This window comes from Callithrix jacchus, chromosome 3 (assembly GCF_049354715.1).
Source record: "Callithrix jacchus isolate 240 chromosome 3, calJac240_pri, whole genome shotgun sequence".
NCBI classification, from domain to species: Eukaryota; Metazoa; Chordata; class Mammalia; order Primates; family Cebidae; genus Callithrix; species Callithrix jacchus.
In genome coordinates, this window is record NC_133504.1 from 53,955,535 (window position 1) to 53,974,825 (window position 19,291).

The 19,291-nt window shown below is 37.6% G+C and overlaps 1 protein-coding gene and 1 pseudogene across 3 annotated transcripts in view; both read left to right on the top strand.

Annotated features, from left to right (window-relative positions):
* Positions 1-19,291, top strand: part of INPP4B (inositol polyphosphate-4-phosphatase type II B) — a 988,233-nt gene that overhangs the window by 90,407 nt on the left and 878,535 nt on the right. For all 3 annotated transcript variants that reach the window (XM_054252895.2, XM_054252897.2, XM_054252896.2), the window contains one exon: positions 510-692. The gene's annotated coding sequence lies outside the window, so the exon portion shown is untranslated. The remainder of the gene's footprint in view (positions 1-509; positions 693-19,291) is intronic.
* Positions 5,085-5,899, top strand: LOC144581746 (large ribosomal subunit protein uL22 pseudogene; annotated as a pseudogene).

Here is a 19,291-nt window from a genome sequence, read left to right on the forward strand (position 1 = left end):
TATAATTTTTACAAAATCATGTGAACATTTTTACAAAATTATGTGAACAATATAGCACTTGCATCACTTAAAAAAGTAACAGGTAAATGAAGCTTCAAAGCAATTGCTTGTTTAAGGACTAAACATCAATTATAAGTGAATAAGAAATCCCACAATAGCCAAAGCAATTGTAAAAATGACATCATTGAAGGTCACTTACTTTCCAGTTTGAAAATTTATTTTAAGGAAATTCCAAGATTCCTACCATATTACCGTGTCTGGGTCTGATGCTTGCTCTGTCTCTACCCATTGTACATTTTGCCTTTAGTATGCCTTGTAATTTTTTCTTGTAGCCAGACATGATATATGAGATAACCAAAATTGCTTGAAATAGGCCTTTAGTAATGCGGCGGCGAGGTGTTGGGGAAGGAAAGCATTATTCTATAGTTTTGTGATTAGGTCTTTCAGTGGATATGTGCCATTGGACTTGGAGCTTAACAAATGGTTCTTGTTTTTTAATTCCCCCTTAGGTGGGAAGAAAGGTGGAGTTGGCTATATCCTGCTCCCACATGGAAAGCTAGAGCAGATTGCTTTCCCCTGGAGTTTTCAGATCTCAGCGTTGTCCACACAGCTTCCAGCAATTCATCAATTACAGTGCAAGTTTTCCTACCCTAGCACTGATTCCTGCGGTGGTTTCCTGAGTGTCTGCTCTGGTAAGCCATGACTTGCGATATTGTTCTGTCTCTCCGGTCCTGGGGGCTGCAGTTTGCCTTGTGTTCTCAACCCTTTTATGGATGCTAGAAAAGTTGCTGATTTTTCATTCTTTTTGAATTTTTACCTGTTGTTAGAACAGAGGGGCAGCTTCCAAGTTTCTCACATGCAGAACAGGACTAGATTATTAATATGATTTTGTTAAAGGCTATTATAGACATCATATAATTCATGTGTATAAAACATACAATCCAATGATTTTTTTTACCAAATTTACCAACTTGCATATCCATTATCATAAATCAGTTTTAGAATGCTTCCGTCATCTGATAATATCTTTCATTTTCTTTTACTGCTTATCCCCATCTTCATCTCCCACACATTGTCCTAGGCAATCACTAATTTTCTTTCTGTTTCTACAGAATTTGCTTTTTCTGGATATTTCACAAAAATGAAATATGCAATAGTGATATCTTGTGTTTAGCTTCTCTCACCTAATGTAATGTTTGAAGATTGGTTGTTTAAGAACCAAATGTCAATGATGAATGAAAAGATGAAAAATAGTTATGTCATAACATATGTCAGTGGCTTATTCTTTCTTATTGCTAAATGGTATTCCATTGCACAGGTATACTACATTTTATCTATCCATTTGTCAGCTGATGGACATTTAAATTGTTTCAAATTTGTGGATATTATAAATAATACTGCTAAGAACATTTATGTGCAAATCTTTGTACAGATATATGTTTTATTTTTTTCTTGCATAGACACCTCAGAGTGGAATTGCTGGATCATATAGCAAATTTACGTTTAACTTTATTAAAAAACTGCCTAACTGTTTTCCAAGGTAGTTGTACCATTACATCATAAGGTGGGAAGTGACTTGATCTCTATATCCTGGCCAACACCTGTTATTGTCTATCTTTTTCAGTATAGGCATTCAAGTTGGTATAACTATAATGGTGTTGGGGGAGGAAAGCATCCCCAAAATGGTATAAAATGGTATCTCATTGTAGTTTTAATTTACATTTCCCTACCGACTAATGATGTTGAGCATCTTTTCTTGGGATTATCAGCCATACATACATTGCTTTTTGTAAAATATTTATTCAAATCTATTGTTCATGTTTTTGCTTAGTGGCTATTCAAATATTTATATGTCATTGTTAAATTGTATATTCCGGATATACTTAAAAATCAGATGCCTTTTGCATATATTTCCTTCCTTTCTGTGATTTACATTTTTATTTTTTAATCGTATAAAGCACAAAGGTTTTGAAATTTGAGGAAATTCAACTTAGTAAATTTTTTATGAACCACACTTTCGGTGGTGTGTAATATTTAAGAAATCTTTACGTCATCCAAGATCTTAAATATTTTCCTCTATGCTATCTTCTAAAAGGTCTATTGTTTTAGCTCTTTAAATATGTGACCCATTTTGTGTTAATTTTTGTGTATGATGAGAGGTAAGGGTCTAGGTTCATTTTTAAATTTTTTGACATATTGATATCCACTTGTTCAAGCATAATTTGTTAAAACGGCAAATGAATTGTCTATAAATCTATAAACAAGAATATGTTTATTCTTTTGCCAATAGCACACTGTTTTGTTAACTAGTTTTATATTACATTTTTTTTTTGAGACAAGGCCTCATGCTATTACCCAGACTGGAGTACAGTGGCATGATCAGGCTCACTGCAGCCATAACTTCCCTAGCTCAGGAGCTCTTTCTACCTCTGCCTCCAGAATAGCTGGGGCTACAGGCATGTGTCACCATACATGGTTGTTGTTGTTTTTTGGAGAGATGGGTTTTGCCATGCTGCCAAAGCTGGTCTCAAAGTCCTGTGCTCAAGCAATCTGCCTGGCCTCTCTGTTAGTTCGTTTTCGTGCTGCTATTTTTATCATTCGCAAGACTGAGCAATTTACAAAATAAAGAAGTTTAGTTGGACTTAACAGTTCCACCTGACTGGGGAAGCCTTATAATCATGGTAGAAGGCAAGGAGAAGCAAGTCATGTTTCACATGGGCAGCTGCAGGCAAAGAGAGAGAACTTGTGCAAGGGAACTCCTTCTTTTAAAATCATCAGATCTCATGGGACTCACTATTACCAGAACAGCATGGGAAAGACTTGCTCCCATGATTCGATTACCTTCTACCAGGTCCCTCCCACAATACATGGGAATTCAAGATGAGATTTGAGTGAGGACATAGGCAAACTATATCAGCCACCCAAAGTGTTAGGGTTAAAGATGTGAGCCACTACTCCTGGCCTAGTTTTATATTAGTTTGAAATTGAAAGATTGAGTCTTCTCACTGTGCTATTCTTTTTAAAAATAAATTAAATTAAATTTTAAGTTCTGCGATACATGTACAGGATGTGCAGGTTTGTTACATAGGTAAACTTGTGCTATGGCAGTTTGCTGAACCTAACAACCCATCACCTAGGTATTAAGCCCTGCATGCATTGGCTATTTATCCTGATGCTCTCCTTCCCCACGATAGGCCCCAGTGTGTGTTGTTTTCCTTCCTGTGTCCATGTGTTTTCATTGTTTAGCCCCCATTTATAAGTGAAAACTGCAGTATTTGGTTTTCTGTTCCTGTGTTAGTTTGCTGAGGATAGTGGCTTCCAGCTCCATCCATGTCCCTGCAAAGGACTTAATCTCGTTTCTTTTTATGGCTGCATAGTATTCCATGATGTATATGTACCACATTTTCTTTATCCAGTCTGTCATTGATGGGCATTTGGGGTGATTCCCTGTCTTTGCTATTGTGAATAGTGCTATAATGCACATATGTGTGCATGTATCTTTATAATAGAATGATTTCTATTCCTTTGGATATATACTCAATAATGAGATCACTGGGTCAAATGCTGTTTCTGGTTCTAGGTCTTTGAGGAATCACCCCTCTGTCTTCCAAAATGGTTGAACTGATTTATATTCCCAGCAACAGGAATGTAAAAACATTCCTATTTCTCCACAGCCTCACCAGCATCTCTTGTTTCTTGACATTTTAATAATCACCACTCTGACTGGCAGGACATAGTATCTCACTGAGGATTTGATTTGCATTTCTCTAATAATTAGTGGTGTTGAGGCTTTTTTCGTATGTTTGTTGGCTGCATGAATGTCTTCTTTTGAGAAGTGTATGTTCATGTTCTTTGCCCACTTTTTAATGTGATTTTTTTTATTGTAAATTTGTTTTAGTTCCGCTTTGATCTTGGTTATGACTTGTCTTCTGCTAGCTCTGGGGTATGTTTGCTCTTGGTTCTGTAGCTCTTTTAGTTGTGGTGTTAGGGTGTCAATCTGAGATCTTTCTAGCTTTTTGATGTGGATATTTAGTCCCTTAAATTTCCATCACTGCTTTAGCGGTGTCTCACAGATTCTGGTTTATTGCCTCTTTGTTCTCATTGATTTCTAAAAAGGTCTTGATTTCTGTCTTAATTTTATTATTTACCCAGGAGTCATTCAGGAGCAGGTTGTTCAATTTTCATGTAGTTGTGTGGTTTTGAGTGAGTTTCTTAATCTTGAGTTTAATTTGATTGCAGCGTGGTCTGCTCATTATGATTTCAGTTGTTTTGCACTTGCTGACAAGTGTTTTACTTCTAATTATGTGATTGATTTTAGAGTAAGTGTCATGTGGTGGTAAGAAGAATGTATATTCTGTTGTTTGGGCTAGAGAATTCTGTAGATATCTATCAGATGCACTTAATCTAGAGCTGAGTTCAAGTCCTGAATATCCTTGTTCTTCTTCTGTCTTGTTAATCTGTAATATTGACAGTGGAGTGTTAAAGTCTCCCACTATTATTGTGTCTATGTCTCTGTGTACGTCTCTAAGAACTTGTTTTTTGAATCTGGGTACTTCTGTATTGGGTGCATATATATTTAAGATGGTTAGCTCTTCTTTTTGAATTGTTCTCTTTACCATTATGTAATGCACTTGTCTTTTTTGATCTTTGTTGATTTAAAGTCTCTTGTGTCAGAAATTAGGATTGCAACCTCTGCATTTTCTGCTTTCTACTTATTTGGTAAAATTTCTTCCATCCTTTAATTTGAGCCTATGTGTGTCTTTAAACATGAGATGGGTCTCTGGAATACAGCATGGCAGTGAGTGACTCTTTCTTCAGCTTGCCATTCTGTCTTTTAATTGGGGAATTTAGCCCATTTATATTTAAGGTTCATATTGTTATATGTGAATTTTATCCTGTCATGATGCAGACTTGTTGATATAGTTGCTTCATAGTGTAATTGAACTTTGTACTTTGGTGTGTTTTTGCTGTGGCAGGTAATTGGTTTTCCTTTCCTTATTTGGTCCTTCCTTCAGGAGCTCTTGCAAGGCAGGCCTGGTGGTAATGAATTCCCTCAGCATTTGCTTGTTTGAAAAGGATTTAATTTCTCCTTTGCTTATAAAGTTTAGTTTGGCTGGATATGAAATTCTCAGGTAGAAATTCTTTTCTTTAAGAATGCTGAGAGTTCTCCAAGAAGTCACCATTCTTCCTCTTTCCCTAAGCAGTCTGAGGTAATCTGTGGAAATGTTTCCCTATTCACTCGATCCGGAGAACCCCACAAAGTCATGCAAATCAAGAGGTTCCAATCTTCGTGTTCACTTTAAGAACACATGTGAAACTGCCCAGGCCATCAAGGGTATGCATATACAAAGAGCCACAAAGTATCTGAAAGATGTCACTTTGCAGAAACAGTGCATACCATTCTGACGTTGCAATGGTGGAGTTGGCAGGTGTGCCCTGGCCAAGCAGTGGGGCTGGACACAAGGTCGGTGGCCCAAAAAGAGTGCTGAATTTTTGCTGCACCTGCTTAAAAATGCAGACAGTAATGCTGAACTTAAGGGTTTAGATGTATATTCTCTGGTTATTGAGCATATCCAAGTGAACAAAGCACCTAAGATGTGCTGCCAGACCTACAGAGCTCATGGTCGAATTAGCCCATACATGAGTTCTCCCTGCCACATTGAGATGATCCTTACTGAAAAGGAACAGATTGTTCCTAAACCAGAAAAGGAGGTTGCCCAGAAGAAGGAGATATCCCAGAAGAAACTGAAGAAACAAAAACTTATGGCATGGGAGTAAATTCAGTCTTAAAATAAATGCAACTAAAAGGAAAAAAAAAATATTTGCCTTCACTCTCTTCTGATTTGTACAGCTTCTTCTGAGACATCTGTTAGTCTGATGAGCTTTCCTTTGTAAGTGACCTGCCTTTTCTCTTTGGCTGGTCTTAATATTTTTCCTTCATTTCAACCTTGGAAAATCTGTGATTGTGTGTCTTGGGGTTGTTCTTCTTGTGAGTATCTTAGTGATGTTCTCTGGATTTCCTGAATTTGAATGTTGGCCTGTCTTGTTAGGTTGGAGAAGTTCTCCTGGATGATAGCCTGAAGTGTGTTTTCCAACTTGGTTCTGTTCTCCATCACTTTCAGTCAGACATAGGTGCAATCTTTTTACAAAATACCATATAGTTTTCAGAGGTTTTGCTCTTTTCTTCTTCTTTTTTAAATAATCTTGTCTGTCTGTCTTATTTCAGTGTGATAATCTTTAAGCTCTGAAATTCTTTTTTTCTGCTTTGTCTATTCAGTTATTGATACTTGTGGTTGCATTGTGAAGTTCTTGTGTTGTGTTTTTCAGCTCCATCAGGTCATTTATGTTCCTCTCTAAACTGGGCTATTCTGGTTAACATCTCCTGTGATGTTTATAATGGCTCTTAGCTTCTTGGCATTAGGTTAGGACATGCTCCTTTAGCTCAGCAAAGTTTACTACTACCCACCTTCTGAAGTATACTTCTGACAATTCATCCATCTCAGCCTCCACCCCGTTCTGTGCCCTTGCTGGAGAGGTGTTGTAATCATTTGGAGAAGAGGCACTTTGGGTTTTTGAGTTTCCAGCATTTTTTGTTAATTTTTTTTGTCATCTTCGTGAGTTTATCTAGTTTTGATTTTTAAGGCTGTTGACCCTTGGATGTTTTTTGTGGGGAATTTTGTTGAAGCAGTGGTTGCTTTCTGTTTGTTTGTTTTTCTTTTAATAGTCAGGTCCCTCTTCCCTGGGGCTGCTGTGGTTTGCCTTGGATCCACTCCAGACTCTACTCATCTGGGTCCTTTCTGTACCTGGAACTGTCACCAGTGGAGGCTAAAGAACAGCAAAGATGGCTGCCTACTCCTTCCTCTGGGATCTCTGTCCCAGTGGGCCGCCAACCTGATGCCAGGAGGAACACTCCTGTATAATGTGTCTGGTGACCCCTGTTGGAGGGATCTCACCCAGTCAGGAAGCACGGGATCCAGGACTCACTTAATGAAGCACCTATGGCTGCCCTTTGGTGAAGGGGTACACTGGACTGGGCGAATCTTATTTGTCTGGGCTGCCTGGATTCCTCAGAGCCAGCAGGGGGAAAGACTAAGTCTGCTGATCCATGGAGACCATGGCTACCAGTCCCCTTAAAGCTCTGTTTTAGGGAGTTCAGAATTCTATCCCTAAACTCTTGGCTGGAGTTGCTGAAATTCCTGCAGGAAGGCCTACCAGTGAAGAGGGATGCAGTCTAAAGAGGCAGTCTGGCCATGATTGGCCCCAGCCATTGTGCTGTATTGTAGGTAATTCCTTTTTGGTCCAAACTGTCCAGTCTCCCGGGCACAAGCAGGGGAAAAATGGCAGACTGGAGCTGCAGTGATGGCTACCATCCCTCTCCCCAGGAGCTGAGTCATCTTAGGCAGCAGGCAGTCACAGTGATGACAGCTATCCCTCCCCTGGGTAGCTCCATACTCTTAACAGTGTCCAGCAAAGTGGCTCCTGAGAATCTGCACAGATCAATGCTTGGGATCCAAAGCCCTGGTGGCTGGAGTAGGCTCATCAGGGGGATCTCCTGATCCAAGAGTTGCACAGATCCATTAAAAAAAAGTCTGGTTTTCTAGTCAGAGTAGCACAATCACTTACCACCTCCCTTGGCTTGGGGTGAGATCTCTTCTTGCCCATGTGTGGCACCCAGATGAGCCTTACCATCCTGTTTTTCCTCACTCTCTGTGTATTGTACCAATTGCCTAATCAGTCCCAATGAAAGAAACTGGATTTCTCAGTTGGTTTGTTCTTTTCAGTGGGAGCTTCTCACCACAGCTATATCTAGTCTGCCATTTTGGCCCCTTCTTACTTGTGCTATTCTTTTCAGAAGTGTTTTGTCTATTCTAGATGTTTTGCAGTTTCATATACATTTTAGGATCATCTTATCAATTCCTGTCCCCAAAAAAGCCCACTAGAATTTTGATAGATATTGTGCTGAATTGATAGATCAGTTTAGGGAGAATATAATCTTAAGAATATTGAATATTCCAATTAATGTATATGGAATGTCTTTCTAATCATTTAGAAATTAATTTTCTTTAGCAGTGTTTGTAATTGTTAGTGTACAAGACTCTTGTGACTTCTGTTAAATGTATTTCTATGTATTTATAAATATATACATATTTATCACATGTAAGTATTTTGGGTCTGTTATGATCAGAGGTGGTTTTTAAACTGTGCATCCAGATATGAACAGTGCTTATGTCTGATCATGTAATAAGTACAATTTTATTTTTAAATTTTGACCATATTTTTCAAAATTTCCAGAAAGTATATAATTATTTTTAAGCTGGTGACATTCCAAACATAATAAGTCATCAATATAAAAAAATGAAAGGGAAAACCTTAGCAATAATAATTAAAGCTATTACATATAGCACTCTCACTATGTACCAGGATTTTTTCTAGGCACTTTACTAGTTTTACCTCAGTTAAACCTCTCAATGGCCTTGTAAATTAGGTCTATTATCATGCCTGTTTTATTGATATGAAAACTAAGGCACAAAGTAGCTAAGTGATTTGCTTAAAGTTTCAAGGCTAGTAAATGATAGAGCAGTATTTTGAACTGGCTCTTGATCCCATGCTCTTAACCACTTAATATTGAAATAAAATCCATCAAAATATTAATAGTAGATATTGCTGGGTAGGTTATAATAGGTTTTCTAAATTAAAAATGCTTTTCTGAATTTATGAAATGAATATGAATACTTCTGTAATTATATATTTTTTAAATATGAATAATTTAGTGGTAGACTTTCTTCATGAAATATTTTTGTTTATCTGATAGATCAGCTTGAAACTTATCTTTTATCTTCCTTTATAAAATACCTATTCTGTCATAAAAAATATATACTTAGAAATTGTGTTACTTTATCAAAACCACAAATCATTTCAATAGCAAGTATCAGTAGAGTAACAAAAAGTGTACATTCACATATTCAATAAATATAAATAAGAAAAAGAAATTGAAATATTTAAAAACTATTTATTTTTTAAAAAGACATGGAACTCATTTTCTTTTATTCATATACAGTTAAATAAATTCTATGTAACATTTAAATTGACATTTTCCTTCAGGTTTCTTCTGTTTTTATGTCTTATTAGTGGACAGGCTTTTTAAAGTCCCAAAGTCAAAAGGTCACTGGAAAAGCATTGTATCCTGTAATTAAAAATTGCTACCACTCTAGCTATTTTGCTCAGCAAAGGCGTAGGGCATGATGTCTTCTAGAGACATTTGCTCCTGAGATGGGAATAAAATATTTTGACCTTTTACTATAGTGTTCATGAGTGGGAAGAACTTCATTTATTTAAGGTAAAAAGCAAAAAAGAGCAAATTGCCTATTTCTAGCAATTCAAGTGACTGAAGTCACCTACAACTTGACAGTCAATAGTTTTTTTTAAATAATCTTTCTCATTTAGAAGAGCTGTTGTTTCACTTGTGTTTAAAACATCAGTGGCCCTTGGTTAGCAATTTAAATACACATATATTGCACACACACAATGTATGACCATAGGCACTGGTGAACTGTAGTCATAAAGAGTACTACACACCTGTGTGAAAAATTTTCTCCTCTAATGGATAGGACATATTCCTCAGACTGAGAAACATTCACAAATTGACTCTTTTTGTCAATTATTATAGTTTAAGTTCTGGGATACATGTGCAGAACATGCAGATTTGTTACATAGGTATACATGTTCCATGGTGGTTTCCTGCACCCATTAACATGTCATCTACATTAGGCATTTCTCCTAGTGCTATTCCTCCCCTAGGCCCCACCCCCTGACAGGCCCCAGTGTGTGATGTTCCCCTCCCTCCTGTGTCCATTTGTCATCATTGTTCAACTCTCACTTATGAGTGAGAACATGTGGTGTTTAGTTTTCTGTTCCCTTGTTAGTTTGCTGAAAATGATGGTTTCCAGCTTCATCCATGTCCCTGCAAAGGACGTGAACTCATCTTTTTTTTATGGCTGTACAGTATTCCATGGTGTATATGTGCCACATTTTCTTTATTCAGTCTATCATTGATGGCCATTTGCGTTGATTCCAACTCTTTGCTATTGTGAATAATGCTGCAATAAACATATGTGTGCATGTGTCTTTACAGTAGAATGATTTATAATCCTTTGGGTATATACCCAGTAATGAGAAATGAGATTCCTGGGTCAAATGGTATTTCTTGCTCTAGATCCCTGAGGATTGCCACACTGTCTTCCACAATGGTTGAACTAGTTTATAACCCCACCAACAGTATAAAAGTGTTCCTAATTCTTCACATTCTCTTCAGCATCTGTTGTTTCCTGACTTTTTAATGATCACTATTCTAACTGGCATGCGGTGGTATCTCACTGTGGTTTTGATTTGCATTTCTCTAATGACCAGACATGATGCGCTTTTTTTCATGTTTGTTGGTTGCATAAATGTCTTCTTTTGAGAAGTGTCTGTTCACATCCTTCACCCACTTTTTGATGGGGTAGTTGGTTTTTTTCTTGTAAATTTAAGTTCTTTGCTGATTCTGGATATAAGACCTTTGTCAGATGGATAGATTGCAAAAATTTTCTCCCATTCTGTAGGTTGCCTGTTCTTTCTGATGAGAGTTTCTTTTGCTGTGCAGAAGCTCTTAAGTTTAATTAGATTCCATTTGTCAGTTTTGGCTTTTGTTGCCATTGCTTTTGGTGTTTTAGTCATGAAGTCTTTGCCCATGCCTATGTCTTGAATGGTATTACCTAAGTTTTCTTCTAGGGTATTTATGGTTCTAGGTTTTATGTTTAAGTCTTTAATCTATATTGAATTAATTTTTCTATTAGGTCTAAGGAAGGGGTCCACTTTCAGTTTTCTGCATATGGCTAGCCATTTTCCCAACACCATATATTAAATAAGGAATCCTTTCTCCACTGCTTGTTTATGTCAGGTTTGTCAAAAATCAGATGATTGTAGATGTGTGGCATTATTTCTGAGGCCTCTGTTCTGTTCCATTGGTCTATATATCTGTTTTGATACCAGTACCATGAGGTTTTGGTTACTGTAGCCTTGTAGTATATTTTCAAATCAGGTAGCATGATGCCTCTAGCTTTGTTCTTTTTCCTTAGGATTGTCTTAGGGATAAAGGTTGTCTTTTGGTTCCATATGAAATTTAAAGTAGTTTTTTTCTAATTCTGTGAAGGAAGTCAATGGCAGCTTGATGGGGATAGCATTGAATCTATAAATTACTTTGGGCAGTATGGCCATTTTCATGATATTGATTCTATCCATTAGCAAGGAATGTTTTTCAGTTTGTTTGTGTCCTTTCTTATTTCCTTGAAGAGTGGTTTGTAGTTCTTCTTTAAGAGATCCTTTGCATCCTTTATAAATTGTATTTCTAGGTACTTTATTCTCTTTGTAGCATTTGAGAATGGGAATTCACTCATGATTAGGCTGTCTATTATTGGCGTATAGGAGTGCTTGTGATTTTTGCGCACTGATTTTGTATCCTGAGACTTTGCTGAAGTTGTTTATTAGCATAAGTTGTTTATTGGCCTGAGACAGTGAGGTTTCCTAAATATACAATCATGTCATCTGCAAACAGAGACAATTTGACTTCCGTTCCTATTTGAATACCCTTTATTTCTTTCCCTTGCCTGATTGCCCTGGCCAGAACTACCAATTCTATGTTGAATAGGAGTGGTGAGAGAGGGCATCCTTATCTTGTGCCAGTTTTCAAAGGGAATGCTTTCATGTTTTGCTCATTCAGTATGATATTGGCTGTGGGTTTGTCATAAATAGCTCTTATTATTTTGAGATATGATCCATCAATGCCTTGCTTAGTGAGAGTTTTTAGCATGAAGGGGTGTTGAATTTTGTTGAAGACCTTTTCTGCCTTGTAGTATATTTTTGTATTATTGAGATAATCATGTGGTTTTTGTCATCGGTTCTCTTTATGTGGTGGATAACATTTATTGATTTGCATATATTGAACCAGACTTGCATCCCAGGGTTGAAGCCAACTTAAACATGGTGGATAAGCTTTTTGATTTGCTGCTGGATTTGGTTTGCCAGTATTTTATTGAGGATTTTTGCATTGATGTTCATCAGGGATATTGGCCTGAAATCTTCTTTTTTCATCCTGTCTCTGCATGTTTTGATATTAGGATGATGCTGGCCTCATAAAATGAGTTAGGTAGGAGACCTCTTTTTCTCTTGTTAGAAATAGTTTCAGAAGGAATGGTACCAGCTCCTCTTTGTGCCTCTGGTAGAATTCAGCTGTGAATCTATGTGGTCCTGGGTATTTTGGGTTGATAGGCTATTAATCACTGCTGCAATTTCAGAACTTGTTATTGATCTATTGATGGATTCTGCTTTTTTGTGGTTTAGTCTTGGGAGGGTGTATGTGTACTGGAACTTATCCATTTCTTCTGAATTTTCTAGTTTATTGGCATAGAGATATAGTATTCTCTGATGGTAGTTTGTATTACTGTGGGATCAGTCGTGAACTCCCCCCTATCAGTTTTTATTGTGTCTATTTGATTCTTCTCTCTTTTCTTCTTTATTAGTCTGGCTAGTGGTCTATTTTGTTAACCTTTTCAAAAACAGCTCCTAGATTCATTAATTTTTTGAAGGGTTTTTCATGTCTTTATATCCTTCAGTTCTGCACTAATCTTAGTTATTTCATGTCTTCTGCTAGCTTTTGGATTTGTTTGCTCTTGCTTCTCTAGTTCTTTTAATTGTGACGTTAGGGTGTTCATTTTTTATCTTTCCTGCTTTCTCCTGTGGGCATTTAGTGCTTTAAATTTTCCTCTAAACACTGCTTTAGCTGTATCCCAGAGATTCCATTACATTGTGTCTTTGTTCTTATTGGCTTTAAAGAACTTCTTTATTTCTGACTTAACTTCGTTATTTACTTACTAGTTGTTCAGAAGCAGGTTGTTCAGTTTCTATGTAGTTGTGCAGTTTTAATCCTGAGTTCTAATTTGATTGCACTGTGGTCTGAGAGACTGTTAGGATTTCTGTTCTTTTGCATTTGCTGAGGAGTGTTTAACTTCCAATTATGTGGTCAATTTTAGAATAAGTATGATGTGGTGCCGAGAAGAATGTATATTCTGTTGATTTGGGGAGGGGAGTTCTGTAGATACCTATTAGGTCCACTTGGTCCAGAGCTGAGTTCAAGTCCTATCATTGTTAATTTTCTGTCTCATTGATCTGTTTAACATTGACAGTGGGGTGTTAGAGTCTCCTACTTTATTGTATGGAAGTGTAAGTCTCTTTGTAGCTCTCTAAGAACTTGCTTTATGAATCTGGAAGCTCCTGTGTTGGGTGCATATATATTTAGGATAGTTAGCTCTTCTTGTTGCATTGATCCCTTTACCATTAGATAATGTCCTTCTTTGTCTTTTCTGATTTTTGTTGGTTTAAAGTCTGTTTCATCAGAGACTAGAATTGCAACCACTCCTTCCATTTGCCTTCCATTTGCTTAGTAAATATTCCTCCATCCCTTTATTTTGAGCCTATGTGTGTCTTTGTACATGAGATGTGTCTCTTGAATAAGGTACAATGGGTTTTTTTGCCAGTCTGTGTTTTCTTAATTGTGGCATTTAGCCCATTTACATTAAAGGTTAATATTGTTATGTGTGAATTTGATCCTGTCATTATGATGCCAGCTGGTTATTTTGCCTTAGTTGATGCAGTTTCTTCATAATGTTGATGGTCTTTACAGTTTGGTATGTTTTTGCAGTGGCTAATCCTGTTTTTTCCTTTTCATATTTAGGGTTTCCTTCAAGTGCTCTTGTAAGGGAGGCCTGGTGGAGACAAAATTCATCAGAATTTTCTTGCCTGTAAAGAATTTTATTTCTCCTTCACTTATGAAACTTAGTTTGGCTGGATATGAAATTCTGGGTTGATTTTTTTTTTTCTTTAAGAATGTTGAATATTGGCCCCCACTTCTTGCTTGGAGAGTTTCTGCTGAGAGATCTGCCATGAGTCTGATGGGCTCCCTTCATGGATAACCCGACCTTTCTCTCTGGCTGCCCTTGGTGAATCTGAGGATTATTTATCTTGGGGTTTCTCTTGTTGAGGAGTATCATTGTGGTGTTCTCTGTATTCTTTGAATTTGAATGTTAGCATGTTTTGCTATGTTGGGGAATTCCCCCTGGGTAATATCCTGAAGAGTATTTTCCAACTTGGTTCCATTCTCCTCATCACTTTCAGGTACACTAATCAAACGTAGGTTTGGTCTTTTCACATAGTCCCCTATTTCTGGAAGGCTTTGTTAATTCATTTTTATTCTCTTTTCTCTAATCTTGTCTTCATGCTTTATTTCACTGAGTTGATCTTCAATCTCTGATATCCTTTCTTTTGCTTGATTGACTTGGGTATTGAAACTTGTGTATGCTTCACGAAGTTCTTGTGCTATGTTTTTCAGCTCCATCAGGTCATTTATGTTTTTCTCTAAACTGGTTATTCTAGTTAGCAATTCCTCTAACTTTTTCTTAAGGTTTTTATCTTCCGAGCATTGGGCTAGAACATGCTCCTTTAGGTTGGAGAAGTTTGCTATTACCCATCTTCTGATGCCTACTTCTGTCAATTTGTCAAACTCATTCTCCATCCAGTTTGTTCTCTTGCTGGGTAGGAGCTGTGACCCTTTGAAGGAGAGGGGACATTCTGGTTTTTGGAATTTTCAGCCTTTATGCACTGGTTTTCCTCATCTTTGTGAACTTATCTATCTTTGGTCTTTGATGTTGGTGACCTTTGGATAGAATTTCTATGTAGATGTCCTTTTTGCTGATATTGATGCTATTTCTTTCTGTTTGATAGTTTTCCTTTTAACAGTCAGGCCCCCCTATTGCTGATCTGCTAGAGTTTTCTGGTGGTACACGCTGACCCTGTTTACCTGGGCATCATCAGTGGAGGCTGCAGAATAGCAAAGATTGCTGCCTCTTCCTTCCTCTGGATGCTTTGTCCCAGAGAGGCACCTGCCTGATGCCAAACCAAACTCTCCTGTGTGAAGTGTCTGTGGCGCCTGCTGGGAAGTGTCTTTGAGTCAGGTGGTATGGGAGTCAGGGACCCACTTGAGGAGGGTCTGTCCCTTAGCAGAGCAACTCTGTGCTGGGAGATCTGCTCCACTCTTCAGAGCCAGCAGGTGGGAATATTTAAGTCTGCTGAAGCTGAACCCACAGCCACTCCTTCCCCCAGGTGCTCTGTTCCAGGGAGATGGAAGTTTTATCTATAAGCCCCAACTGGGGCTGCTGCCTTTCTTTCAGAGATGCCCTGCCCAGAGAGGAGGAATCTAGAAAGGCTGTCTGACTACAGTGGCTTTGCGGAGCTGCAGTGAGCTCTGCCTAATTCTAACTTCCTGGAGGCTTTGTTTACACTGTGAGGGGAAAACTGCTTAATCAAGTCTGTTAGAGAGACTTTCAAGCCAGTGGATCTTAGCTTGCTGGGCTTCATGGTGGTGGAATCCGTTGAGCTAGACCACTTGTCTTCCTGGCTTTGGTCCCCTTTCCAGGGGAGTAAATGGTTTTGTCTCACTGGCATTCCAAGTGCCACTGGGGTATGAACAGAAACTCCTGCAGCTAGCTTGGTGTCTGCTCAAACAGCCACCCAATTTTGTGCTTGAAACCCAGGGCTCTGGTTGGTGTAGGCACTCAAGGGAATCTTCTGGTCTGTGGGTTTGAAGACTGTGGGAAAAGCATAGTATCAGGGCCAGCATGTACCGTTTCTTCATGGCACAGTCCCTCACAGCTTCCCTTGGCTAAGGCAGCGAGTTCCCTGACCCCTTGCATTTCCTGGGTTAGGTGATGCCCTACCCTGCTTAAGCTCACCCTCTGTGGGTGTACCCACTGTCTAACCTGTCCTAATGAGTTGAGTTGGGTAACCCAGTTGAAAATAACGAAATCACCTGCCTTCTGCATTGTTCTCACTGGGAGATGAAAATTGGAGCTGTTCCTATTCAGGCATCTTACCCAAGTTTCTTTTCAGAAATTGACTCTTAAATGTAAGATAATTAGAACCTCAAATCTCCATCTAGTTTAATGTTTTAATGTGAAAGTCTTGAGATCTATTTGATATTAAATCAACATTATAAACACAATGTTATAGGCTGGTCCAAATTGCTCATGTATAAAATTAAGTGCATGCATACTGTTCTCTACTTTCTTTATTTTTAAAAGAAAAATTAGAATAATAACTGAAAACCTGTAAGAAAAGATTTTGTCCACCTTAATCTCCAAGTCATATTATGTAAATAAAAAGCCTTATGTAAATAAAAAGCTGTGTTCTCTCTTGGGCTTATTTGGACCACGTGGAATTACGGACCTAAAAATTATATAAATTCACAAGATATTTCAATTATCCTGTATCTGTATAGGCCAAGAAGAAGCTAGTCTTAGTATGGCAAATTTAGTCAGTAGGATTCACCACTGCCGCTCTCAACAATCCATATAAATTGCCGCATAATTAGCCCAGCTGCAATGATCCATCAATCATGAAGACAGGCTGCAGAGAACCAAAACCATTGATTTTGCCTGCTGTGGCATGCTTTGCTAACCATGTGCAGACCTGGATTTAAACACAGGGGAATGCAGAGCCCACCACGTGGCTTGCTTCTGCATTGGCAAACAGTGTGGCAACAATTAAAAGGGGAATTCTAAACAACTAAACTAGAAATGACTTTTCTCAAAAGCCTGAAAGTACAGGGGTGTCCTTGGAACTAGAGCTATCTGAGGGCCCACATTTCCTATTACTGCTAATTAGGAAGATAGGATTAATTAACGCCTCTCTTAGTCAGGACCCCCTTAAAGGAACAGAAGAGTGACTTAGAGATGACAGTGGTAGGTAGTAAAGGAGACCACATGTTGATTTTTAGAACAGCATGGAAAGAAAAATTTTGAGTGATATTAATAACTTGGGAAAATTATGTAATCTCAGAAAGCTAACCTGGAAGCCATCCAAAACTTATTTTTAGACCCAAACATGCCAGACATATTTAGACAAAACCAATATTCTAAATCATCAAAGATAGAAACCTTGCAACTATATGCTGGAAACCTGATCTCAAAAATATACAAGACAGTTGTTTTAGAACAAAATGCATATTTTATTGGTGGCAAAAGTTACCAATTTAACAAAATTTCTAATAGAAATAAAAGAATCCTTACCTACCCTACCTATACTATATTTTAATTGATATAAATTGTGCATAAGATCAAGTATATGATCTGTGATAGATCAGTTATTAGGAAGACTCAACATAGTTTCACAAAGCTGCTATTTTCTCCAAGCTCCTTTTAAACTCTGGCATGATCAGCACAGAAGGGTCCTAAGGTAGTGAGGATAAATTTAGTCTATATGTGATATATTGATAGAAATTTTTTTGAAATTTAATTACATGTAGAAATAAGTTACATCATTTGTTTTAGATTCTTCAGAAACATCTTAAAATGAAACACAAAGATACTAGAGTAAGTCAGGGGATTTGAACGAAAGAGATTCATTAGTTAAGGTAGATCCAGTTAACTGAGAATGGATCAGCACAATTAATATTCTTTTGGGAACAAGAGGAAATATTTGAATCAGAAAAAGTAAAAGCAGGGCTCAGGATATCGTTTAGTTTCTAGGTATGACTTGATATTAGTGTTTATCAAGTCATACCTAAAAACGAAGTTTATAAGTGAGGAAATGGATTTCTCTGAGTATTTGGAATCATAATTTATTTAGATTGATGCCATAATTTATTTAGATTGATAAGACTTATTTATCAATATATCATGAGACGATACAACATAGCATTGAGATTGGATTAGCATTGAGACTGGATATCTTGTCAGGGCCTGAAATCTTTCCACAGAGTAAGTGATATAAAGACAGCAGCACGAATAGGAAAAAGCTCAACCTGGTAAGCAGAAAGCTACATTCAGTTAGTATTACCAGGAGAGGCACACAGAAATGCTCCAAGAAAGTAGTTCTCATTGAGGAAGTGTTTTAATACCAAATAATGGGATGTGGGATATTTATCTAATGGATGGTATGAACAATCTAAGAGTTGTCAACACAAGGACATTTAGCAAGACAGGTAGGGTGACATCAGGAAATCCTGTCAGCAAGTAGCAGGCTTTCAGTCACAGGAAGTGTCCAGGAAGAGAACTGTCATGGATAGTGTAGATAGGCTTGCTTGGAATTGATTCTCACCTCTTTCTAGTGCATCTTTCTACACTTCAGAGACTGGTGAGCTAAAATCTACATTTCCCACATTTCTGGATATAATTTATGCTCTGCCAACCAAATGGCCTCACATAAGACTTAAATCTAGAACTGAAATAAAAGTGAAGGGAAACTCAACAACAAAAAATGCAAAACTCTAATCAAAAATGAAAAATGGTCTTCAGTCGACATTTCTCCAAAGAAGATGTACAAATGGCCAAGAAAAACATGAGAAGATGCTCAATGTCACTAATCACTAGGGAAAGGCAAATCAAAACTACAATTTGATACCCCCTCACACCCATTAGGATGGCTACTATTGATAAAATAGAAAGTAAGTGTTGGTGATGATGTGGAGAAAGCAGAACCCTTGTGCATGGTTGGCGGGAATGTAAAATGATACAGCTCTGTGGAAAACAGTATGGCAGCTCCTCAAAAAATTAAAAATAGAATTGCCATATGATCCAGCAATTCCATTTCTGGGTATACATATAAATGAATTGAAAGCAGGGCCTTGAGATGTTTGCACATTCATGTTCATAGCAGCATTAGTCACAATAGCTAAAATATGGAAACAAACCAAGTGTCCACTGATAGATAAAGGCTGTAAAATATGGTATATACGAATGAGGGAATATCATTCAGCCTTAAAATGAAAGGAAATTCTGACATGCACTACCACATAGATGAAGCTTAAGGACATTATACTAAGTAAAATAAGCCAATCACTGAAAGACAAATACCACATGATTCCGTATATATAGGTACTTAAAGCAGTCAAAACCATAAGAGACAGAAAGTAGGAGGGTGACTGTTAGGGGCTGGGGTGAAGGGGAGATAAATAGCAAGTTAGTATTGAATGAGTAGGGAGCTCTGGTTTTATAAGATGAAAAGAGTTATGCAGATGGATGTTGGTGATGACCGTGTAACAGTGTCAATGTGCTTCATACCACTGAACTGTACCCTTACAATTTTATTTTATGTATATTTTACCAAATTTTAGAAATTAGACAAAAAATGGAAGGGTGGCATGAGGTGCTTACTTTTGCTGGTGCAGATCAAAGTGAAAGTGCTTTGATCTTGAGCTAGCAGCTGT